This window comes from Scyliorhinus torazame, chromosome 4, assembly GCF_047496885.1.
Source record: "Scyliorhinus torazame isolate Kashiwa2021f chromosome 4, sScyTor2.1, whole genome shotgun sequence".
Taxonomy (NCBI): Eukaryota; Metazoa; Chordata; class Chondrichthyes; order Carcharhiniformes; family Scyliorhinidae; genus Scyliorhinus; species Scyliorhinus torazame.
Window position 1 is genome coordinate 312,731,495 of NC_092710.1, and position 24,991 is coordinate 312,756,485.

General features: G+C 48.9%; 1 long non-coding RNA gene across 7 annotated transcripts in view; it reads right to left on the reverse strand.

Moving 5' to 3' along the window:
• LOC140411075 (uncharacterized) overlaps window positions 1–24,991 on the reverse strand; it is a 655,969-nt gene that overhangs the window by 74,510 nt on the left and 556,468 nt on the right. For 5 of the 7 annotated variants that reach the window (XR_011940809.1, XR_011940806.1, XR_011940804.1 and 2 more), the window contains one exon: window positions 883–1,091. This is a non-coding gene — a long non-coding RNA (uncharacterized lncRNA). The remainder of the gene's footprint in view (window positions 1–882; window positions 1,092–24,991) is intronic. The other 2 variants (XR_011940807.1, XR_011940808.1) reach the window with 1 other exon arrangement.

Sequence of the window (24,991 nt, forward strand, 5' to 3'; positions counted from 1 at the left end):
TTCCAAAGTTTGGGGCCTGGACAGCTGAAGGCATAGCCACCAATGGTGGAAAGTTGGGTTGGGGGAGGGATGGGGGGTGGGAAGTGAGGCGCTGAAGGATGAAAGAATGAGCACAATTAGCTTAGAAGTTGAGGAACACAAAGTTCCCTGTGGGTGAAAGGGCTCAACGATATTGCAGAGATAGGTAAGGGTGAGGCCATGACTGGAATTGAACAGAAGGATAATCATTTCTAAATCGAGGCAATAGAGGATCTGGAAACAATGAAGGTCAGTGAGCACAGGGGTCCTGGTGCACGATCGTCTCCATCTGTCAGAGTATGCACTATTCAACCGGTCAAAGGTGACCGATTGTAAACCAATACTAGTATCTGCGCTGGGCTAGCTTTTCCTCCTTTTTAAAATTCTTTTCATGGGATTTGGGCAAGGCCTTAATGCCCTGAAGTGAGTGCCTTGCTAAGCTATTTTCAGGGGGCAGTTACAAGTCAACCAACATTGGTGTGGATCTGGTGTCACAAGTAGGTCAGACCAGGTAAGGATGGCAGATTTCCTTCCCTAAATGATATCCGTGAACCAGGGGGATCTTTTAGACTAGTTTTCCATTTCAGATTTTATTAATTGTGTTCAAACTCCACCTGGTCCTCTAAATCACTAGTCCACTATGCCACTATCTCCCCTACACTCACAAAGGAGGTTTACCACTACAGCTATGTAGCCCATCCAGTAAGCTAGCTAAGAGCTGCACGAAAGGGTACTCACAATATTTCTGTTTATACTGTAAATTGAAGGCCCAAACATTTTCAGTTTCTGTGCGCTGACAGATTGCAAAACTCTTGACAAAACACACTTCAAAGCAAAAAGACGATAAGAAAACTCGCGATTTACCTCACTATTGTCATAGATATCCACTGGTAGTGTTCCAGGAAAGCTGGAACTCGAGCATGCAGGTCATACTTCACCAACCGAAAGTTCACCGATCTTCTTTTACCCCAGAGCTCAGAAGCTGTTTCACCAGTGAGAAGGAAAGGCCAGCCTCACTACATCTTCGATCTGCTGCACCTCCACTCAGACACCCACGGGATCATGCTGGCATCCTAAACAATGTGATGAAAAACATTTGATAATTATTTTCTCCAGTTACATGATCACAAGATAAATACATATAGACGAGCTGGGCCATTTGGGAAAATGTACACTGACCCATTCACATGGTTCAACGGTCTCATTGCATGATTGCAAGTTTCTTGGCTCCACTAGCCTGCCTGGCAGTCTGAGCTGAATGCTGATCACCCTTTGTTTCAAAAAGCTTCCTGAAATCAATCTTTAGTTTGTCTTTCAACAGGTTTAAAAACAGTATTTTATTGTCGCGTCTTATCATATCTCATAGAAGCAATCTTAAAGTGCTTCACCTAAATTTGTAGGCACGCACTAACAGAATGGAGGACATGGAGGACAGTTGATGGAGAAGTGCCGTCAGGGTTTTATTGAATAGCAGAGCAAGTTCGAAGGACCAAGTGGCCTGCTCCATAGACTCACTACAATGCAGAAGAAAGCCATTCAGTCCATCGAGTCTGCACCGAGCATCTGAAAGTGCATCTTATAGGCCCACCCCCCTGCCCTAACCCCGTAACCCCACGTAACCTGCACATCCCTGGACACTAAGGGGCAATTTAGCATGGTCAATCCACCCAACCTTGCACATCTTTGGACTGTGGGAGCAACCGGAGTACCCGGAGAAAAGCCACACAGACACGGGGAGAATGTAGACACTCCACACAGACAGTCCCCCCGATGCTGGAATTGAACCTGGGTCCCTGCGCTATGAGGCAGCAGTGCTAACCACTGTGCCACCCCATCACTGGCTATCTGTTTTGTCAGAGAATTCTCCATTTATCCCACTGCAATGGTTTAACCTGAACTAAAACACTTGTTTCTAGTTTCAAAATTGATTTGAAATTATTGGCAGTAGCAATGGCAGCCCAAAATAAAGTTTATACATTTATTAAGATTACAATCTTTAAAATAAATAGGTTTTTTTTCAAAGATTCAATGTGCTGCATAATTAAGCATTAGAAGCCCGTACAGTTTTATGATTGTACTTGTTGTTACATGAAGCATTTTTGTAAATATGTTTTCATTAGCAAAGCCATGACCCTCAGCAGTAATTAAAACATTTATTGAACATTTACAAGTCCAATTTCTTCTGTGTACTTTTCATTCCCGGGATTCTCCGACCCTGCACCGGGTCGGAGAATCTCCGGGGGGAGGCGCAAATCCCGCCCCGCCGCCGGCTTCCTTATTCTCCGGCGCCATTTATCGGTCGCCCGTGGGATTCCGCCGCGCCAGTCAGGGGCCATTGACAGCGGCCCCTCCGGCGATTCTCCGGGCCCCGATGGGCCGAGTGACTGATGAGTTTGGCCAGGTCCCGCCGGCGTGGATTACTCATCTCCCACACGGCGGGACCTGGAAGGTAAGTGTGCGGGGGCTGTCCTGAATGGGGGGCGGGGGGATCCGACCCCGGGGGTGGGTGGAGGGTGGGGGGGGGCACGGTGGCCTGGCCCGCGATTGGGGCCTACCGATCGGTGGGCGGGCTGGTTCCGTGGGAGCCTACTTTACTTCACGCCGGGCCCCTGTAGGACTGTGCCATATTGCCTAGGGGCCGGCGCGGAGAAGGGAACCCCTGCGCATGAGCGGAAATATGCCGGCCGTTCCGCGCATGGGCGGGCCGTTCGGCGCCGGTTGGAGCTGCAAGAACCACTCCGGCAGCAACCTAGTCCCTTAGAAAGTGGAGAATTCCTCACTTTCGGGAGCCGTTGACGCAGGAGTAGTTGGCACCGGTTTTCACGCTGGCGTGGGGACATAGCCCCATTATTGGAGAATCCGCCCCATGTTTCAAAGCTGCACAGCCCCTTTATATGAGGGGGTTGGACAGAGTAGATCGGGAAAAACCATTCCAGCTGCTGGAAGGATCGAGAACGTGAGGGCATAATTTAACAAAACTAACAAAGGAAGCAATGGGGACATGAGGCTAAACCTTTTCACACAGTGAGGGGTTAAGATCCATAATGCACTCCCTGAACGTGTGGTCGAATCATAGAATCCCGACAGAGCAGAAGGAGGCCATCGGACCATCAAGTCTCTACCGACCCTCTGAAAGAGCACCCCACCTAGACCCACTCCCCTGTCCTACCTCATAACCCTGTCTAACCTTCGAACACTATGGGATAATTTAGCGTGGCCAATCCACCTAACCTGCACATCTTTGGACTGCGGGAGGAAACCCACACAGACATGGGGAGAACGTACAAACGCCGCACAGTCACTCAAGATCGGAATTGAACCCGGGTCCCGGGCGCTGTGAGGCAGCAGTGCTAACCACTGTGCCACCATGACAGAGGCAGGCCCAATCGACATGCAATAGGGAAATGGATTATTCTCTGAAAATGAAGAATGTTCACAGTTACAGAGAAAATAGGGAGGGACAGAACGAGGGGGCGTTGCTTATTCCGAGAGCTGGTGCAGAAATGGCCTTTCTCGGTGCTGTAACAATGCTGAGATATTTTTCAGCTAAATCATCGGTTCTTGCAGCAGGTACAGAGAGAGCTTGTACATGGGAGAGCATGGGAGGCGATTGAATCTGGCATTTTCAGACATTTAATACGTATGTTCACGCTTTTCAATGTTTTGAAAAATATAACTGTAAATTGAAAATCTGGAACCAGCATGTTCATTCTTGTGAAACCAATTATTTTTAGCCTTTAAGTTCCGATCAAGAGAAAACTACATTGTCCCAGTGCTACCTGGTTTATAGCCAAAGTACACAGTCGCTTTCCGTACAGTCTGTTATGCATGTTCACTTACTCCAGTGACCCACATTACAGCAAGTTAGAGACAGCAGCAGAGTGAAGGGGTCACCACTTTGGAAAATGCCCCACCATAATTAACAAGGCTCTGCACACAAAAAGTATTACCGACAGTGAATTCAGTGTTGCACAAAACTGGTTATTTATTAACAGAAAACTCACTGTCTGTATGAATTAAAATAAGCAACATACAAAGTTTGTACCTTTCCAAAATAAACCTCAGAAAATGAATGTTCCAGAGACTGTGCTTTGCTTTTCTTTGCCTTGCTTTTCTCTCGTTTGAAATTTAAAGGGCACCTGATTTCACGATTAAAAAAGGAGTCAATTACTTTTTTTTAAATTTAGAGTGTCCAATTCATTTTTTCCAATTTAGCGTGGCCAATCCACCTACCCTACACATCTTTTGGGTTGTGGGGGCAAAACCCACACAAACACGGGGAGAATGTGCAAACTCCACAGGGACAGTGGCCCAGAGCCGGGATCGAACCTTGGACCTCGGCGCCGTGAAACAGCAGTGCTAACCACTGCGCCACCATGCTGCCCTTCAAAGGAGTCAATTACACACCAATCTGTTACAACACAAGTGAGTGACAGCTTAAAATAAATGACAAGCCAGTTGTCCAGTGGCTCTGTGACTTTATGCTTTGAATACTTTCATAGAATCATAGAATTTACAGTACAGATGGAGGCCATTCGGCCCATCGAGTCTGCACCTGCCATTGGAAAGAGCACCCTACCTAAGCCCAAACCTCCACCCTTTCCCCATAACCCAGTAATCCCACCCAACCTTTTTGGACACTAAGGGCAATTTAGCACCATAGAGATCATGGGCGGGATTCTCCAATAATGGGGCTATGTCCCCACTCCAGCGTCAAAATGCGGGTGTTTCACTCTGGACTTTCCAGACTGCCCTGCGCAACATGGCGGACCTGCACGGCAGAGTGGCCCCGAAAATATAGGCCCCACCGAGATCACACGCGCCCGTGGATCGGTGGCCTCCGATCGCTTGCCTGGCCGGCCCTGAGGCACCACCGGTGAAGGATCCCCTGCCCCCCACCAGGTAGGCCGTGGACTGAGTCTGCAGCTGCCTTCAACCGTTTTCGACAGGCTAAACGTGGTTAGACCCACGCCGTTGGGAACTCGGCCAGTATTCTTCGGTGAATCGCGGGGGTGGGGGGGGGGGGGGGGAGACCTCTGTCAATGGCCCCCTACCCGTGCCGCATAGACTGCGCACGACTCGCGACAATTCAGGGACTGGTGAATCGCGAGAGAGGCGTCGCGCCGGTTTTCGCCGTCAACGCCCATTCTCTGCCCCCGTGCCGATCGCGATTTCGGCACGGAGGCTCGGAGAATTCTGCCCCATGTGTTCCGGTTGGATATCTATGGGTGGGATTTTACGGCTGTTCCTACCAGCGGGATTTACCGGTCCTGCCAATGGCGACACCCCCACCTCAGGTTCCCTGGCAGGGAAGGGTGCGAACAACAGCAAACCCCAGTGACAGCAGCAGAGGGATTGGGAGATCTTGCCGGGGGCCAATGGCGGGGCACCTCCACTGTTGCAAAGCCTGCCGGGGGGTGGGGGAAGTGGGGGAGGGTTGAAGGTCCATCGCTTTGATCAAGCTTTTGGTCACCTATCGTAATGTCTCAAACGTTAGCTCAGCTATCAACTCAAGGCTGATTTAACTCCTTTGAGGGACCTTGTGATGTTTTACCACATTAAGGAAATATAAGTTATAGTTTTAAGAATGCGATTAGGCTTGCTCACAATATTTCCACTTTATCCTTAATATCACCCCTATTCACTGTCAAATTCGATAACTGACCACTTGAGCAAAGCAGAACTGAACATAGAACTTATAGCACGGGAACAGGTTATTAGCTCAGTGGATGTGATTTATTTAGATTTCCAGAAGGCCTTTGACAAGGTGCCACATAGGAGATTGTTAAATACGTTAAGAGCCCATTGTGTTAAGGGTAAGATCCTGGCATGGATAGAGGATTGGCTGACTGGCAGAAGACAGAGTGGGGATAAAGGGGTCTTTTTCAGGATGTCAGCCGGTGACTAGTGGTGTGCCTCAGTGGTTGGTGCTGGGACCATAACCTTTCACAATATACATTAATGATCTGAAACAAGGAACTGAAGGCACTGTTGCTAAGTTTGCTGTTGATACAAATATCTGTAGAGGGATAGTTAATGTTGAGGAAGCAGGCGGGCTGCTAGGAGAGTGGGCAATGAAGTGGCAGATGGAATACAATGTGGAAAAGTGTGAGCTTATGCACTTTGGAAGGAGGAATGGAGGCATATACTATTTTCTAAATTGGGAAATGCTTAGGAAATCAGAAGCAGAAAGGGACTTGGGAGTCCGTGTTCACGAATTCCCTTAAGGTTAACATGCAAGTTCAGTCGGCAGTTAGGAAGGCAAATGCAATGTTAGCATTCATGTCGAGAGGGTTAGAATACAAGACTAGGGATGTACTTGTGAGGCTGTATAAGGCTCTGGTCAGACCCCATTTGGAGTATTGTGAGCAGTTTTGCGCTCCATATCTAAGGAAGGATGTGCTGGCCTTGGAAAGGGTCCAGAGGAGGTTCACAAGAATGATCTCTGGAATGAAGAGCTTGTCGTATGAAGAACGGTTGAGGACTCTGCGTCTGTACCCGTTGGAGTTTAGAAGGATAAGGGGGGATCTTATTGAAACTTACAGGATACTGCGAGGCCTAGATAGAGTGGACGTGGAGAGGATATTTGCACTTGTCGGAAAAACTAGACCCAGAGGACACAATCTCAGACTAAAGGGACGATCCTTCAAAACAGAGATGAGGAGGAATTTCTTCAGCCAGGTGCATCTGTGGAACTCTTTGCCGCAGGAGGCTGTGGAGGCCAAATCACTGAGTGTCTTTAAGACAGAGATATTGGTTCTTGATTAATAAGGGGATCAGGGTTATGGAGAGAAGGCAGGAGAATGGGGATGAGAAAAATATCAGCCATGATTGAATGGCGGAGCAGACCCAATGGGCCGAGAGGCCTAATTCCGCTCCCATGTCTTATAGTCTTAATGAGTCTGTGCTGGGTGAACGCTGCATATAAGTCTCCTCTCACCCCTCTTCCTCTAACCCTGTCATTACACCCTTCTATTCATAAGAACATAAAAACTGGGAGCAAGAGTGGGAATTCAGCCCTTCTAGCCCGCTCTGCCATTCAAGACGATCATGGCTGATCTCCTCTCGGCCTCAACTCCATTTTCCTGCCCATTCTCTGTACCACTTCAACTCTTTACTCGTTAAAAATCAGCCCATCTCCTCCATGTATTTATCTGTGTTATTCGCTTCAGCTACTCCATGTGGTAGCAAGTTCCACTTTCTAACCTGTGAAAAGAAGTTTCTTGCGAATTACATATTAGATTATCAGTGATGACCTTATATTTTCGATCCCTGGTTTTGGAATTTGACGCAAGCGAAAATATTTTGTCTTATCAAATCACTCCAGAATTTCAATATCTGCTGTCTAATCGCCCCTAAGCCTTTTCTTTTCAAGGGAAGAGGTCCACAATTCTCAATCTTCCCTGATGGTTATAACCTGGTGTTGTATCCTCCTTGTAAACCTTTGTTGCATCTACACCGGTGCCTCTTTTTATAACACGAAAAATTAGGTGGATTGGCCAGGATAAATTGCCCTTAGTGTTCAAAATTGCCCTAAGTGTTGGGTGGAGGTGTTGACTTCGGGTAGGGTGCTCTTTCCAAGAGCCGGTGCAGACTCAATGAGCCAAATGGCCTCCTTCTGCACTGTAAATTCAATGATAATCTATGACTAATCTAGGACAAAGGTTCGGCACAATATCGTGGGCCGAAGGGCCTGTTCTGTGCTGTATTTTTCTATGTTCTATGCACAGTATACCAAGTCTGGTCCAGCCAAGATTCTATGCACGTTTAGCATAACTTATTTGCTTTTCAGTTCCAGAAGCGAAACCGAATGCTTTGTTTGTTCTTTATATTGCCCCATCAACCTGTTACTTTTAATGAACTGTACCCAGCAAAGATCAATTCCTCAGAGCATATAACTTGCAAACGAAGTATCGTTTGTTTCAAGGAAAACTACTGCATTATTTTCAGCCTCTTCTTATTTATGACGCTGCAGATATGATTTGAATAGTTCTTACAGGGTTAACAGGATTAAACATAACACGATTCCACGCAGTTGCATAACCCTGACCTCCTACCTCTCGGTTAAAAAAATATTGCTGCGTCACTGTTAATATTTATTTACTATTCTGCAACTAGTGGCAGATACGGCAAAAGCTCCGACTACATTTAGGAAGATTGCGATCACTGATGTCTAGCATTTAAACTTTTGGATGCATATTACATAAAAAAATATAATACACATCACCAAGTGTAAAAAGAAAATCTTAGAAACAGGTACCTTCGTGTCTGAAAGAAAAAATACAGGCTTATGTTGCAGGAAACTGCTGAGATGTTAACCTGCCTTTTATCTGTTGAGATGTTAACAGGCCAGCTATGTACTTCCAGACTCTTTTGATTCAGTGACTTAACTTTAAACTCAATACTCTAAAAGTGCTACTTGGAAACTGAATTAGTTTCTTTAAATCTGCACCTAATGCAATAAAACAGAATGCAATACCATTTAGTGCAATTTATACTTTGTATTATCTCCAATGCATATTTAAAAATCACGCAGCAATGGCAATCTGCTCCAGCTGAGGCAATACAAGGGAACTGAGTTTGGGAAGACTCAATTTAGCACCTTTGGGCACGAACACATGACAAAGCTGCTGCTGGCTGGCATGTAACTGGCAGTCTCACATAGAGTGGCAGCAAGGGATGATGGTGCTGAAGATGAAAGTGTCACATTCCTCCTCAAAGTTGTTTTAATTTTTTTTAAAAATTTAGAGTCCCTAATTCATTTTTTCCAAGGGGCAATTTAGCGTGGTCAATCAACCTACCCTGCACATCTTTGGGTTGTGGGGGCAAAACCCACGCAGACACGGGGAGAATGTGCAAACTCCACACGGACAGTGGCCCAGGGCCGGGATCGAACCTGGGACCTCGCTGCCGTGAGACAGGAGTGCTACCACTGCGCCACCGTGCTGCCCTAAAAGGTTGGGGTTATACAGTTGGGTGTTGGGGCAGAGCAAGGTGAGCTTTACTCTGCATCTATCCGATATTGTAACTGAATTGAGAGCATGGTATGATGAACGTGGATGGCACAACTGGAAGCTGGCCATTCCCCAGTCTGCCTCCTTAATGAGCATCACATGCACATATTTATATATATATATATATATATACAAATATATGTTTCAGAATAGTCGTGGGTTTGAATCCACATGCATTTCTGTGGCACCTTTATTTTTTAACCCTGCAAATTTCAAAGTGCTTCACAATTAATTACTTTTTAAGTGCAACATCAGTTGGTATACAGTCAAACAGGAAAACCAAACGGGACATAGGAATATCCCATGAAGAGCGATATGTTAAATGAGCTACTGTTCAATGTTTGTTTGAAGGTTGTTGGACAGGCATCAGTAGAATTCGCCAGCTCTTCTTCAATGAGAACAAGCAGGTGGCCTCGCAATTACGTGTTTGTAGGAGGGGATGAGGTTGGGGGTGGGTGGGACGTGGTGGGGTGGGGGTGATGGGGGAGGTCGACAGGGAGCAGAGGGAACATTACACTGTTGTGTTATTCATCCTGGGGTAACACGGACTGCAACAGGATGCAGATGAACGATAAAGCATACACCAAACGTAGGCGTTGGTTCAATAAGATTTATTGAACTTCAGTAACGAAGCACACAGCTGGCTGTGGGTTGACACTCTACTACTCTAAATGTACTAACCCTAAGTTACTAGACCAGACTAGCTCTGATCCATGTGTAGAAGGTGCTGACTGATATATACACCCTGACTGTCACTACAGTTGTCACCAGTGGAAAGAGGCGGACTGCTGATGCCTCGTGTGTTTTATAGTTGGAAGCCCCCCTCTGGTGTTCTGTCTGGTTATTGGTTGTGTTCTTTCCTGTATGTTGATTGGCTAACCTGGGTGTCTGTCACTGTCTGTTTTTACCTCATGATGTGCATGGGTGCATTTATGACATCCCCCCTTTTATTAAAAACATTTGTCGGTTGCTTAGAGCATATACAACATATTTACTGATATAACTATTTACAGCAAACGGCGAGCGAAGGCATATGTACATGTAAGGTGTCTAGCATGCAGATACAGAACAATATGTACAAAGGAAATATTTATAAGTCCGATCTCTGGGGCTGGCGTCGGATCCTTGTCGACCGCCTGAGAGTTGGAGGTGGGGACGACGGCGCCTTAACAGGCGGGATTGCAGCCAGATTGGTGGCCTCGTGGAGTGAGGTGTCTGGAAAAGTCATAACGACAGCTGGGAACGTGAGATCCGGTGGTGGGCAGGCAAGTTTGCGTAGTGCCCTTCTGTTGCGCCTGACAATGGATCCATCAGCCATGCGAACCACGAACGACTTGGGAGCAGCCTGTCGAACAACAACAGCTGGAGCTGACCAGCCTCCACCAGCCAACTTGATGCAAACAGCATCTTCCGGAGGGAGCACAGGCAAATCAGTAGCATGAGCATCGTATGTCAGCTTCTGCCGGTTCCTGAGTTGCTGCACCTTTTGCAGCACTGGGAGGTGATCCAGGTCAGGTAAATGAATGGTCAGAACAGTCGTCCGCAGGTCACGATTCATAAGGAGTTGTGCCGGAGACATACCGGTGGACAGAGGGGTTGCCCTGTATGCCAGAGCGCAAGGTTAAAGTCAGAAGCTGAGTCCGCAGCCTTGCAGAGCAGTTGCTTCACGATATGGACCCCTTTCTCAACCTTCCCGTTGGACTGCGGGTAATGCGGGCTCGAGGTAATGTGCTTGAACTGGTGTAGCTTCGCGAAGTTGGACCACTCTTTGCTGTGGAAGCAGGGACCGTTGTCGCTCATGACCGTGAGTGGAATACCATGCCTGGCAAATGTCTCCTTGCAGGCCTTGATGACCGTCCTTGATGTGAGGTCGGACAGTTTCACCACTTCGGGGTAACGTGAGAAGTAATCAATTATAAGCACGTAGTCACACCCATTGGCGTGAAAAAGGTTGATTCCCACCTTAGACCACGGAGAGGTCACAATCTCGTGTTGCTGGAATGTTTCTTTGGGCTGAGCAGGCTGGAAACGCTGGCAAGTTGCACAATTGAGGACAATGTTGGATATGTCCTCTTTGATGCCAGGCCAATAGACATCCTGCCGGGCCCTGCGCCTGCATTTCTAGATACCGAGGTGTCGCTCGTGGATCTGTTTGAGCACTAAGCTCTGGAGGCTGCGAGGAATAACGATACAATCCAGCTTGAGGAGGATCCCCTCAACAACTGTTGGGTCATCCTTGACATTAAAGAACTGGGGGCTTTGCTCTTTCTGCCAACCATTTGCAAGGTGATGTATGACTGCAGAAGAGGGCCCTTGGCAGTCTCTCCTCGAATGTTGACGACTCGTTCGTCTGAGGTCGGGAGGTTGCTGGCACACAGTTGTACCTGTGCCTCAATTTGGCGGACGAAGTTGACCTGTTCACAGGACGAGGTGATGGCGTGAGACAGGGCATCCGCAATGATTAGCTCCTTGCTCGGTGTGTATACCAGCTCGAAATCATACCTGCTGAGTCGAAGGAGAATATGCTGAAGCCTGGGCATCATGTCAGTCAAGTCTTTGTGAATGATATGGACTAAGGGTCTGTGGTCAGTCTCTACTGTGAAGGTTGGTAGACCATAGACGTAATCAAGGAACTTTACAATACCGGTGAGGAGGCCCAGGCACTCTTTCTCTATCTGAGAATACCTCTGCTCAGTGGGAATCATGGCTCTGGACGCATAGGCCACTGGAGCCCAGGACGAGGAGTCATCCTTCTGGAGGTGCACCGCACCAATGCCGTCCTGGCTGGTGTCCGTGGAAATTTTTGTCTCCCGCTCTGGGTCAAAAAACGCTATTCCCGGAGCAGTGGTGAGCTTTGCCTTTAACTCGAGCCACTCTACTTGATGTGTGGGTAGCCACTGGAAGGCAGTGGACTTCTTCACCAGATGCCTGAGAGCCGTGGTGTGTGATGCGAGGTTGGGAATGAACTTCCCCAAGAAGTTAACCATACCCAGGAAGCGGAGTACCGCCTTTTTGTCTTCTGGGGTCTTCATGGTGTTGATGGCCTTGACTTTGTCCTTGTCCGGTTGCACGCCCTGCTGGGATATTTGATCACCCAAAAACTTGATTAATGACATGCCAAAGGAGCATTTGGCCTTGTTCAACTTGAGGTCCTTGACATGTATGCGTCTAAAGACTTGTTGGAGACGAGATATGTATTCCTCTGGAGTCGTGGACCATATAATGACGTCATCAACATAGACCCGCACACCCTCAATGCCCGCCAGCATCTGTTCCATGATCCTGTGAAAGATTTCAGAGGCTGAAACAATACCAAACGACATGCGGTTGTAACAGTACCTTCCGAAAGGTGTATTAAACGTGCAGAGCTTCCTGCTGGACTCATTCAGTTGTATCTGCCAGAAGCCACGCGATGCATCTAGCTTCGTGAAGAATTTGGCATGTGCCATCTCACTGGTTAGCTCCTCCCGCTTCGGGATCGGGTAGTGTTCCCGCATTATGTTTCGGTTAAGATCCTTGGGATCTATACATATGCGCAGTTCTCCAGAGGGCTTCTTCACACAGACCATCGAGCTGACCCAGTCAGTCGGTTCCGTCATTTTAGACATTATACCCTGGCCTTGGAGCTCCTGCAGCTGTGCCTTTAAACGGTCCTTCAGAGGAGCCGGCACCCGGCGTGGTGCATGGATCACAGGCGTGGCATCAGGCCTGAGTGAGATTTTGTAGCGGTACGGCAGCGTGCCCATCCCACTGAACACATCCGGATACTGTGACAGGATTTAGTCAATGTCAGCCTAAAGATTCATATTGGCAGAGGACATGGCATGTACGCGTTGGACGAGATTGAGTTGGACGAGATTGAGTAGCTTGCATGCTTGGGCACCAAGCAGGGAAGCCTTGTCAGGCTTGACGATTTCGAATCGCAGTGTGGCTTTGATGGTCTTGTTGGAGACATGCAGGTGACAAGACCCTAACGCAATAATGACATTGCCATTATAATCAAACAGCTGGCAGGCCAGCGGAAGAATTTTTGGCTGCCTTTGGATGCGAGCAAGATCTGCTTGAGATATGAGATTGGCTGAAGCGCCAGTGTCCAGCTTGAATCGGATGCTGCATTGGTTGACTTGTACGACTGCATGCCATTCGTCCGCAGAATCCACGTTGAGGATGGGTAGGCGTGTTGCTGAATTTGAGGAGGCCTTGTCATACGTGGTAATGATGCCCACACAATATGGGGCCCCAGGCAGTCGTCCTCTGGATCCGTGGTGTTACCAGGTTCCGAATCCAGCAGCTCTTGCTGCATACTTCAAACTTGTTTGCGTTGGAACTGGGATCGCTGGCCCACGATCGGAGGTGCAGACCTACACAAGGCTGCATAATGTCCAGGCTTCCCACAATTTAAACATCGCCTGCCTCTTGCAGGACATTGCCGCTTTAAGTGGGTGGTGCTGCAGTTCGGGCACGTCATGACATTGACGTCGTAACGCTCCGTGCGTCGTCGCACATGCTCAGTGCAGTCAGCCGCCGCTCGCACCTGCGCAGTGTGGTCTTCGGCCGCTTCGTTCTCCCGTCCGTGGTGCGCATGTGTGGGACTCCGGGAAAAGCGGCGAAATGGCCGCCTTTATCGATGCTCAGGCGCCGCATCCGGGCGATGGCCTGTACACGCTCTGCCTCGTGGGAGGCAAGTTGGTCCTGTTCTGCCGATTTAAGGCGGGAGTAGCGACTTTTCGCCTGTTCATGCACTTTACACATCTCGATGGCCACTGGCAGGGTCATGTTTTTTATATTTAGGATCTGCTCCCGCAGGGCGTTGGAGTGGACCCCAAACACGATCTGATCCCTGGTGAGGGAATCAGCGGTGTAACCGTAGTTGCAGGATTGCGCTAATATGCGGAGATGAGTTAGATAGGATTGGAAAGGCTCATCCTTACCCTGAAGGCGTTGCTGGAAGACATAACGCTCAAAGCTCTCATTTGCTTCGACTTCACAGTGACTGTCGAATTTGGCTAACACGGTCTGGAACTTGGTCTTGTCCTCGCCGTTGTTAAAAGTGAGCGAATTGAAGATTTGGATGGCCTGGTCCCCCGCAGTTGATAGGAGCAGTGTGATTTTTCTGGCATCGAACGCATCCTTGAGGCCCGAGGCCTCAATGTATAGACTGAATTTCTGCTTGAAGACCCGCCAGTTGGCGTTGAGATTTCCAGAGATCCGGAGCTGTGGAGAGGCCTGGATCTTCTCCATGCCGCTGGAAGGCATTTGCTGGTCGTCACTGAATTATTCAAGGTAAATTACTTAGATGAAGTAGACTCCTGGTATCATGTCACGTTATTCACCCTGGGGTAACACGGACTGCAACAGGATGCAGATGAACGGCAAAGCATTCACCAAACGTAGGCGTTGGTTCAATACGATCTATTGAACTTCTGTAACAATGCACACAGCTGGCTGTGGGTTGACACTCTACTGCTCTAAGTGTACTAACTCTAACTTACTAGACCAGACTAGCTCTGATCCACGTGTAGAAGGTGCTGACTGATATATACACCCTGACTGTCACTACAGTTGTCACCAGTGGAAAGAGGCGGAGTGCTGATGCCTCGTGTGTTTTATAGTTGGAAGCCCCCCATCTGGTGTTCTGTCTGGTGATTGGTTGTGTTCTTTCCTGTATGTTGATTGGCTAACCTGGATGTCTGTCACTGTCTGTTTTTACCTCATGATGTGCATGGGTGCATATTATGACATACACCACAGCTGGTTCTTTTAAATTGGCAATGCTTGTTGCTAATTGGGTGCCTCAATATTTCACTCAATAGTGCTAACGCCATGACACCTAATTGAGCACAAGATATAATCTAAAATTGATTTTCATTGTAAATATGGACTCTGGCAGTTGACTGGTTACCTGGCCTCTTTTGAACTGATTTCCTATTAGTGTTGTCAGTCCTGGCTGATTGGCTGCACTCTCAACTCTCAGCCAGTAAGTCATGAGAACACAACAAAATGACAGACCACCTGGTTGGAACATTTCCCACTTTGTTGGCTGCAAAGCGTATTGGGACGACCAGTGTTTGTGAGGATAAGCTACTAAATGGTGGGGCAGGTTCAAGGAGCCGAGTAACTTAATCCTGCCCCTATTTCTTATGTTCTTTCCTGCCTGATCCCATATCTATTGATTTCCTCAGAAAAAACTGTCGATCTGAGCCATGAATATACTCAGTAACCGAGTATCCTCAGCCATCTGGGTTAGAGAATTCTCAAAGTTTGCAGGTGAAGAAATTTCTGCTTACCTCGGTCAGAAACGGCTAATCCCTCTTCCTGAGTCCATGCCCCCTAATTCGTTTCATATCATACATGGAAGAGCATGGAATCTGCTTCACAAGGGTGTGAACCTATGACAACGTACATTTACTTTTTTCATCTGCTTAAAGCTGCTCCAATGTAATGTAAACATAGGGCGGCGGACGTTTCGCTCATAGTTGCAGTCTCTGAAACATGTTTTTTTTCACACAGCTCCAACCCAATGTGGATGTGCTAGCATCAGCCTGGTTAGAAGAGCAGGCGCATTGGAACTTTCCTGACGATGCACTGTATTTCAGACCAATCACTATCACGTCCTCGCAGTTTCGAAAAGCTTTCAGTAACCCCTTGCCTAATCTAGGATCCCACCTATAGCGGAACGCTGCATGGTGGGGGGGGAGAATAAAGGGATTAAAGGGAACAAGGAGACGAGAACGATTGCGGGTGGCAACAAAAGCATGGATAATGGGAGACGCCTTTAAGGATCCCTTTTGAAGGGAGAAAGGTCACAATGTAGAAACACCAAATGCACAATAAAAAGTATTCTTTAAAAAAAAAAAAATTTAGAGTACCCAATTCATTTTTTCCAATTAAGGGGCAATTTAGCGAGGCCAATCCACCTACCCTGCACATCTTTGGGTTGTGGAGGCGAAACCCACGCAAACACGGGGAGAATGTGCAAACTCCACACGGACAGTGACCCAGAGCCAGGATCGAACCTGGGACCTCGGCGCCGTGAGGCTGCAGGGCTAACCCACTGCGCCACCGTGCTAAAGTATTCTTTTTTAGCTATAGTATTCCAACCGGGCTGCAGGTCCCGTCTTAGCTCAGGGAGAACACTCTCTCCATTGGGTCTGAAGAGTAGGATCGTCCCCATAGAAATTTGAGTACAAAAATCTAGGCCATGTTAAATGTTGCTACGATATACAGGTGAAGGGCATTGTTTTATTAAGTACTTGGAGACACTAAAAATTATAAAGCAAGACTAATCTAGGGTAGATGATGGTAATGGGTATTGGTAATGTCACTGAATTAATACTCCGGCACGGTAGCACGGTAGCTAGCACTGCTGCATCACAGCACTTGGGAGCTGGGTTCGATTCCCGGCTTGGGTCAGGGTCACTGTCTGTGCGGAGTCTACACGTTCTCCCCATGCCTGCGTGGCTTCCTCCGGGTGCTCCAGTTTCCTCCCACAGGCCAAAGATGTGCAGATTAGGTGGATTGGTCACGCTAAATTGCCCGTAGTATCCAAAGGTTAGGTGAGGTTGCTAGGTTATGGGGATAGGGTGGAAGTGTGGGCTTAAGTAGGGGTGCTCTTTCAGAGGCCGGTGTGGACTCGATGGGCCGAATGGCCTCCTTCTGCACTGTAAATATTATGATATATCTATGTAGAGGGCCTATGCCCTGAGGGAATGGCTTCAAATCAAACAAATGGTGGAATTTAAGTTATAATTAAAGGCATTCCGTGACTGGGAATGCATCTTCAGCCCTGGGCGCAACATTTTGAGTAGTTTGGTTTCCTTAAAAAATGGTGGGCTGGATTCTCCACTGTTGGGATTCTACATTGCGCCGGCAGAGCACCCACCCCCAAGGGGTTTCCCGACGGCGTGGGGCTGCCCACAATGGGAAACCCCATTGGCTGGCTGGCGGGATGGAGAATCCTGTTGCTGACTGGGGCGCGCTGCACCAGAAAACTCATAGAATCTCTTTTGTTACACTGCCCCTTTAAGGGCTGGGACTTGAATTTACCTTGTTAATTTGCTAAATTGTTTAATATTGGACTTAGAAGGGTATAAAGAAAGACTGCTGGGACACTGGGTTGGTAGGTAGGAACATATGTAATGCTGCATTCTGTGAATAAACCTATTATTAAGAGAAGTATTAGTGTCTAGTTTCTGCCCTGGGATTGAATTAACTTGCCATTTTAGTGCTGCACTGTCAGTGGCACAGTCCTTCGGATGAAACATTAAACTAAGGTCACATCTGCCGTCGCATGTAAAAGATCCCAAGTTGCGATTGCAAAATAAAACAACCGCCAAACTCTCTCTCCGTGTCCTGGCCAATATTTACCGTCAAACAACATCTCTGAAAAAAACAGATTATCTATTTATTATCTCATTGCTGTTTGTATGATCGTCTGACATTATCACAAGTACTTCAAAAGTACTTAATTGGTTGTAAAATATTTTGGGAAGTCATGGTGGTGGGGGCAGCCTTAATGAGGTTAATATGGGGCTTCCATCCCTCAGGGACAGGGGGCGCGATTCTCCGCTCCCGCGCCGGTTTGGAGAATCGCCTGGGTCGGCAAATTTTCCCGCGACGCCGGTCCGACGCCCTCCCGCGATTCACGGAAGCAGCCAGATCGGCACAATCGCGTTTTGCGCGGCACGGTCCATTGAATCGCCTGAGACAGCCAAAATGGCGATTCACCGGTACCCCCGCGATTCTCAGTGCCGGATGGGCCGAGCGGCCTGCCCAGAACGGCAGGTTCCCCCAGGCGCCGTCCACACCTGGTCACTGCCAGCGGGAACAGCGCGGGATCGCTGGGGGGGGTGGCCTGCTGGGGGGGGCCTCAAATGGGGTCTGGCCCGCGATCAGTGCCCACCGATCGTCGGGCCAGCCTCTCTGTAGGAGGACCTCCTTTCTTCCGCAGCCCCGCAAGATCCGGCAGACATCTTCTTGCGGGGCGGACTCGGAGAGAACGGCAACCGTGCACGCGCAGGTGATGCCAGTTATGCGGCACCGGCCGCGTCATGTAGGCGGCGCCGCTTTTACGTGGCGCCAAGGCCTGGCACGCGTAAATGACGCGCCGCCAGTCCTAGCCCATTATCGGGCCCTGAATCGGTCGGGATAGGGGCCATTTCGCACCGCCGTGAACCTCGACGGCATTCACGTCGGCGCGAACACTCTGCCTCCATTTCGGAGAATCACGCCCAGGGAGTCCTACTCTCCAGTAGTCTTGGCCCCAGCAGCGCCACAGCATGTAGTGGACACTGCTCAGACTGGGAGGAAGTGTCTTGGGTGTCAGCCCAAGATACGTTGGGGTCTTTTGGGCAAGGGAGGTTTAGGGACACCAGGGAAGTGAAGTTGGGGTCAGGTTTTGACGGTCTCGGGTTGAGGCAGAAAAGGTTGAGGGGGGGGCATTGTCCCCGATGCGCACAATGAGTTGTTTCCCCCGCTCCCTTCCTTCCTGCCTTTTTACCTCAGATGGTTGGCCATTTTCCTTTGCCTTCCACCACTCACCATGTTATGGCGGCGGAGGCAATTAGGCCCTTAATTGGCTTGTTAAGACCCTCTATAAATCTATGGGTGAGCTGACAGGCTGATGCCTTACCCACTCACCATAAACACGATCGGCAGGGACAGGACAATTTGGGTGATAAAAGCTCGATATAAATGCAAGTCTTATAGTTTTGTTTTTATTTACTTCTAATAGAAGTAAGCAGCAGATTGCCCAAAAGAGTCGGGTTTGAAGAAGGATCTTAAAAGATTAGAGGAAATTGAAGAAGAGGAGGGGATTAGAGAGGGAATACTCGAGCTTAGGACCTACAGGACCATACTGCCAATGATGGAGGAAAAGGAAGCATGAAAGGCCAAAACTAGATAAAAGGCCAGTTTAATGCGAGGGGTTGTAAAGCTGGAAGGTGAGGGGGAGAAGCTGTGGTGGGATCTAAACACAAGCATGAGAGTTGTTGGGGGAACGTGAGGCAATGCAGTTTAGCAAGGTCAGGGATAACCAGTCGAGTGGGACATGATGTAGATAGGACACAGGTTGCAGATGAGCCGAGGATTACCAAGGCTGGGGTTTGTGAGACTAGCCAGAAGTGTACTGGATGCGTCAAGTCTGCAGGTGACAATGTCTGGATAAGGATTTTGGAATTGGTTCTGGATGCACAAAGCAAGGGAAACATTAGAGCAGAGAAGAGCCCTGAGGCCCTGAAGTATCTTAAGTATCATGGGGTCCCGATATGGGAAGAGACGGGAAACATGACTTTTCAGCCTGGTGAGGAGACATCTCTGTCTGATGATCTTATAATGAGGTACAGTTCACGACATGGAAAATGGCATTGAAAAGCTTAACCTGGAATACTGACTAAGATAAATAGTAGGAGTAGAACAAGAGTTCTCTTGGTAAAAAGATAATTTTAGGACAAAGGCCAGCAGTGCTTCTTCCTAAAAAAAAATGATCCCTTGACTCTTGGGCAGTATAGTGGAGACAAAACCCTGGAATTATTTAAGATACAGTTAAGTGAGTCGGGGCATTAGGTGAGGGGTGCAGTGAGGGGGAGGGGGGAGATGTGTGGCAGGGTTGAGGGGGTGTAGTCTTGTAAAATAAGATTAATTTATTGTGAATATAACACTTTTCATCCTTTTGCCGCATTAGCTCTTTAACACATGAAACTACACAAATTACTATGGCCTGACCACATTGACGTTTTGTCTTCCTCCCACTTAAGCATATCCAGTGCTCTGTATAAGCTGAAGGTAGAACCATGGTTTCGCAAAGATCTGTGTAAGGCTATTTGCAGCCCACATAGGGGTTGTTTTCACCAGCAAGAGCACCATTAGACAATTTTGCAAATATAATGATGCCAAAGCTGCCAGAGCCACTCAAACCTTCCTTGTTCAGTGGTAGAGGTCGGGTGGGGGAGGGATAATGGGAAAACCTATTGGCCACGTCACTCACGCCTGACCGGGCGCGATGTGGCCGGTAAACCCTACGATATCTCTGTAATAGGATCTCATGAGATATTAGCTAATTTGCACATGCATTTTCATATTAACTTGCAGTAATTTGATATGCACTCGCCGGAGTTACCCAAGGCACGGGATCTAACCCCAAAGAGTCGGAGACCCCAAGCGAGCACTGGTTAGTACTGGTCTCAACAAATGGGGACCAGGTTGTATCAGCACTTGGGGAGGGGGTCTCCCAGGGGATCAGGGGCCCCTGGATGGCTGGGCTTTGGGCAGGGTGGTACCCTGGCATTCCAATTCCACCTGGGTACCCTGTCACTGCCACCTGGGTGCCATCCTGGCACTTCCAGGGTACCCAGGTGCCAGGGTGGCATTTTGCCCACGCCAGGATCGGGCCCAAGGGTGCCCTGCCATTTTTAGGTGGGGTGTACGAGGCTCGATGACCCCTTTGTAAGTGAGTTGGGGGGCCAGGGGTTGCGCTGGGGGGCGGGGGGGTGTCTCAAGATTTCTTCCTGCACTGGCAAGCGGAGAGCTCCTCAGTGCAAGAAATGGGACTAAATGCGGCTTCTGCGGGGCATCCCTGCTGAAGCCCCAAAATGAAGCAGAGTCCCATTAGATAGAGGGGTCTTTCTCGGCGCTGTGAGTGTCGGGAAACACCCGGCTAAGCGCTTTCGGCACAGTACTCTGCTTCATTTCCATTAAATCACCCCCAATGTCTTTCTGGTGCTTTGAATATAAACAGCAGCATCAGTGTTGGGTGTACCGTTCTGGATGTGACGAAGGACAGAATGAAAGGTCACTTGAACCAAAATGGCATTTTGCTGGTTTAATTTGTAACATACACTATATAAAACATTAAAAATATTTTTGCAGTCTTTAGTTGATGTCTCGCACTCTCTGCTTTATCCTTTTTATAGTGAAACTAATTAGAACATTTGCCTTGAGACATTTTTATGACTACTGGTGGATAGTTTAAACTGGTGGGCTAGGTGAATCATGTAGAAGGGAAGGTGCCTTGTACTTAAAAAAGAAATTGCTTGTCAATGTGCACTGTAATTATTTTCAGAAGTATCAATGCATGAAATTACAAGGGATAACTTTTGACTGGGCTTCCCCATGCCCCAAATGTTCAGATCTGGTGTCGAATTTCTTATTCATAATAATTCCTGAATTGCATGTTCACATAGATGATGGACATGGATGCTGAGAAACGTCCAATTGGGTACCACCAAGAGCCTGTATCAAATATTCCTGGCGAAGCATATTACCGTTAGAAGCTGACAGTGTACTCTAATTTCCGCAACTATGTCCCACCCATCGGGCCTCTCAGTCATGTGTCTCTCGGTAGCAGGAGGTGGCGCACCATTCACTGGAGGCGGGATTCTCTGGTCCCTTTGAAACTACCCCACGCCGCCAGGAAACTCCCAGGCGGCGGTGCGCTGCCGCCAGGACGAGAGAAACCCCCCGCCAGCGAACGGCCGGAGAATTCCGGCCCCAATGTCACAAACGTCAGCTCCCTCCCCGAACCACGCCGCTCCATCTGCCGATCCCCGGCACATCAAACGGGCGCCGCTGGTCTGCGCACGCGCAAGCGGGGTAGCTCCCTTCTCCGCGCCAGCCCCGACGCAACATGGCGTAGGGCTACAGGGGCCGGCATGGGACAAGAGGCCCCCAGCCCGAGAGGCCAGGCCACCAATTGGTGGGCCCCGATCGCGGGCCAGGCCACAACGGAGGACCCCCCCCCCGAGGTCAGACCCCCTCCATCCCCCACCAGGCTGCCCCCGGATGGAGCCACGGCGAGGTCCCGCCGGGTAAGAGCAGGTGTGAGCGGCGCCGGCAGGATTCGGCTTTTTTTTGCGTGGCCACTCGGCTCATCCCGGGCGGAGAATCGCCCGGGGGGATGGGGGGGGGGAGGAGGCCCCAGAGCGGCCCCCGACCGGCGCGACGCGATTCGCGCCAGTCCTGGCGATTCTCCGGCCCGGCCCCGGGGTGAGAGAATCCCGTCCAGGATCTGACAGATTCAAATTTTGCCAACAGGGGAAAGGAGAGTGATTCACATGAGTGGGATGCTCAAATTCAGCAACGTTATTTGTGCTTAGTTTCAATAGGCCCCATTTTGGCTGTTGCAAGGGATTTAACCTGCAGTGTGGGAGTTAGAAATTTATGGAATATATGTAAGCACTTTTGCAGGACGGATAAGGTCTGTATAAATGTCATGATCTGAAGTTATTTAAATCCTCTGCTCTGCTCTTTATACTTAAAACAAAACAAGTAGCAGCTGATATTGAGAGTCGAAGAATCCTCTGCTGGACTGTTTTTACTGGAAGGCAAATCTGCTGCAGGTGAAAAAAACCCCAGTAATTTCAATAGACTTATTTGCTGATATTTCCCCAAGGGCTATTATTACATCATTATGAATACTTGGCTGAGTGTTAAAGCTACAATTATCTCATCTGGGGGAGTGGGGGGGGGGGGGGGGGGGGGTCTGAGTTAACAATTTGATTAGCAGTTTAAGGAGGCTATTAAAAGATTTCTCGTCTTTGATATCGCAGATCACTGAATTGCCATGCAGCCCATTGTCTCTGCACTGGCTCTCCGATGGAGCAATTCACTTAGTGCTGTTCTTCCGTCTTTCCCCATAACCCTGCATTCTTCCTTTTCAGATAAAAATCAAATTCCCTTTTGAGTACTTTGATTGAACCATGCACTCCGGCAGTGCATCCCAGACCTTTACCGCTCGCAGTATGAAAACGTTTTGTCTCAAATCACTTTTGCTTCTTTTTCCAAAGACTTAATATCTGGGCTCTCTTCTTCTCGATCCTTTTATGGGTGGGAACAGTTTCTCGCTATCTGTTTACACCCCTCATGAGTGCCTCTAACAAATCTCTTCTCAACCTTCTTTTCTCCAAGGAAAACAGTCCCAACTTCTCCAAACTATTTTCTTCACTGAAGTTCCTCATTGCCCAACCATTCTCATTAATCTTTTCTGCACTTTCTCCAACGCCTTCACAGCTTGCCTAAAATGTGGCGTCCAGAGTAATCATCCAGCTGAGGCCAAGCTGGTGCCTTATACAAGTTCAACATGCAAGTATCTTATACAAGTTCAACATGCACGGCGGCGTGAGAACAGCTGGTGAGTCAGTTTCAGCGGGAGCACTGCGGAAGGAGGTTGCTGGGAGGTAAGCCAACCTTTAAAAGCACTTGTCTTGGCAGGGGCAGGCCAGTCGATTTCGGCGGCGTGAGAACAGCTGGTGAGTCAGTTTCAGCGGGAGCACTGCGGAAGGAGGTTGCTGGGAGGTAAGCCAACCTTTAAAAGCACTTGTCTTGGCAGGGGCAGGCCAGTCGATTTCGGCGGCGTGAGAACAGCTGGTGAGTCAGTTTCAGCGGGAGCATTGCGGAAGGAGGTTGCTGGGAGGTAAGTCAACCTTTAAAAGCACTTGTCTTTGCAGGGGCAGGCCAGTCGATTTCGGCGGGAGAGCAGCTGGTGAGTCAGTTTCAGCGGGAGCACTGCGGAAGGAGGTTGCTGGGAGGTAAGCCAACCTTTAAAAGCACTTGTCTTTGCAGGGGCAGGCCAGTCGATTTTGGCGGCGTGAGAACAGCTGGTGAGTCAGTTTCAGCGGGAGCATTGCGGAAGGAGGTTGCTGGGAGGTAAGTCAACCTTTAAAAGCACTTGTCTTTGCAGGGGCAGGCCAGTCGATTTCGGCGGGAGTGGAGCTGGCTGGTTAGTCAATTTCAGCAGGAGCTGAGAATTTTTCTTTTTTTTAAATTAGTTTTTTAGGCGGGAACAGGAAGTCGACCCGCGGACGTCTGGGAAGACCCTCACCAATAAATTCTGGTGGAGAGGAAACCCGAGACACTACACTTGTAGTGTCTCCCACCCGCCCTCCTCCTCTAACCTAATAATAAAACCCATTGGTCTGAGGTAAGTACCATATTTTATTATATTATTATTATTTTTTATAAAAATTTAATTTAGTTGTTAGCCAGATCTTGGTAGAAAGTTAGAGGAATGGCAGGGAAGGGAGTGCAATGTTCCTCCTGCAGGATGTTTGAGGTGAGGGATGCAGTTAGTGTCCCTGCTGATTTTACCTGCAGGAAGTGCTGCCATCTCCAGCTCCTCCAAGACCGAGTTAGGGAACTGGAGCTGGAGTTGGAAGAACATCGGATCATTCGGGAGGCAGAAGGGGTCATAGATAGCAGCTTCAGGGAATTAGTTACACCAAAGATTGGAGATAGGTGGGTAACTGTAAGAGGGACTGGGAAAAAACAGTCAGTGCAGCGATCCCCTGCGGTCGTTCCCCTGAGAGACAAGTATACCGCTTTGGATACTTGTGGGGGGGGGGGGACTTACCAGGGGTAAGCCATGGGGTACGGGCCTCTGGCACGGAGTCTGTCCCTGTTGCTCAGAAGGGAAGGGGGGAGAGGAGCAGAGCATTAGTAATTGGGGACTCTATAGTCAGGGGCACAGATAGGAGATTTTGTGGGAGCGTGAGAGACTCACGTTTGGTATGTTGCCTCCCAGGTGCAAGGGTACGTGATGTCTCGGATCGTGTTTTCCGGGTCCTTAGGGGGGAGGGGAGCAGCCCCAAGTCGTGGTCCACATTGGTACCAACGACATAGGTAGGAAAGGGGACAAGGATGTCAGGCAGGCTTTCAGGGAGCTAGGATGGAAGCTCAGAACTAGAACAAACAGAGTTGTTATCTCTGGGTTGTTGCCCGTGCCACGTGATAGTGAGATGAGGAATAGGGAGAGAGAGCATTTAAACACGTGGCTACAGGGATGGTGCAGGCGGGAGGGATTCAGATTTTTGGATAACTGGGGCTCTTTCTGGGGAAGGTGGGACCTCTACAGACAGGATGGTCTACATCTGAACCTGCGGGGCACAAATATCCTGGGGGGGGGGGGGGGGGGGGGGGGGATTTGTTAGTGCTCTTTGGGGGGGTTTACACTAATGCAGCAGGGGCAT